This window comes from Lactuca sativa, chromosome 5 (assembly GCF_002870075.4).
Source record: "Lactuca sativa cultivar Salinas chromosome 5, Lsat_Salinas_v11, whole genome shotgun sequence".
Lineage (NCBI taxonomy): Eukaryota > Viridiplantae > Streptophyta > Magnoliopsida > Asterales > Asteraceae > Lactuca > Lactuca sativa.
This window is the reverse complement of record NC_056627.2, coordinates 351,434,219-351,435,656: the sequence shown is the minus strand read 5'-3', so window position 1 is coordinate 351,435,656 and position 1,438 is coordinate 351,434,219. Positions and strand designations below refer to the sequence as shown.

At 43.5% G+C, this 1,438-nt stretch overlaps 1 non-coding gene across 1 annotated transcript; it reads right to left on the bottom strand.

Annotated features, from left to right (window-relative positions):
• Window positions 1-846: 846 nt before the first annotated feature.
• Window positions 847-952, bottom strand: LOC111891597 (small nucleolar RNA R71). The gene has a single exon (XR_002850256.1). It is a non-coding gene; the product is annotated as a small nucleolar RNA R71 (small nucleolar RNA).
• Window positions 953-1,438: the final 486 nt, after the last annotated feature.

Here is a 1,438-nt window from a genome sequence, read left to right as displayed (position 1 = left end):
CTTCTTGTGGAGTAAAACCCACAAAAAGTTAATTTTTCAGCAGAGTTTAATTTTTATTTTAGTCACAGAGTCCACGACGTGGCCAGATACGTGGCACGACGTGGACACCTAGAACTCGAGATTTTTTAGTTGTTAGTTAGTTTTTCTATTTTAGTTCAGTTTTACCTTGTTTATTTAGTTTATCTATAGGAGTTCATGACCAGAGGCTCAAACACACCCTTGGTGCCACCACTTGAAAATCCCGAGTATGCAATTCACAAGAAAAAGACGCCCTTACAAGAATTCAAGTTAGCTTTTTCAAGGAAGTCGGGAAAGAAGACAGGAGAGTCAAGTTCATCCTCAGAGCACAAGAGCAATTTTGAGCACTTAGATCAAATACCCGTCCAAACCAAATCCGAATACGATACCGAGCCCGAATTTGAAAAAGATACGAGCGAACCCGAGAACGAGCCAAGGAACGAGATGGCAGAAATTGAAGAGATGTCCATGGGAGCTTACAAGAAGCGGATCCGAGAAGATGTGGGTCCCGGTTTAGTCCAACCCACAATACCTGCCACTGCCACATTCGAGTTGAAGGGGCACATCTTGACTACACTGAAGGATATCCCATTCTTTGGGAAAGATCATGAGGATGCTTTTAAGCATCTAGATGAAGTCAACGACATTGCGGATTACTTCAATGTCCCAAATGTCAACAGAAACACCGTCTTGCTTAGGATGCTTCCCATCACTTTCAAAGGAGTTGCTAAGGAGTGGTTGAAATCACTTCCACTGGGTACAATTACCACTTGGGCTCAAATGCGTGAGCAATTTCTGGATCAGTTTTGCCCACCATCCAAGATAGCTAAACTCAAGAAGGCAATAGCCAACTTTGAGCAACAACCGGGGGAGTCATTATACGAAGCATGGGAGCGGACAAGGGCTTGCTCAGAAATTACCCTCAACATGATCTAAATGTGCAATAAGAGATGTCGATTTTCTATGATGGGGTTAACGTTATGACTAGACAACTCCTTGACTCTCAAGGACCTTTGACAAAGAAAAATCCAAGGGAGGTCAAGGAGCTGATTGAAGAATTCGCGAAGCACTCTCGCGAATACCACAACCCTAGGGAAGATGGAATTAAAGGCGGTGGAGGGGCCCAAAGTGAAGAAATAGCAGCTGTAATGGCCATGCTGAATAATTTGGATCGAAGGATGACACAAATGGACCAATCAATTCATGCCATAAGAGTAGGCTGCGAGAGATGAGTGGTCCACACTTGACCAAGGACTGCAATTTAGATGAGTTTGGGAATAGAAACGCTCAAGTGTGCTACTCGAGTGGGGATAAGTTTGATGAGGACTGGAGGAAACCAAAGAAGGAGTGGTTGCTATATGAAGAGTATAAGAAGCAAAAAGAAGAGAAGTATAGGCAGACAGGTCGATGCTTCTATCAA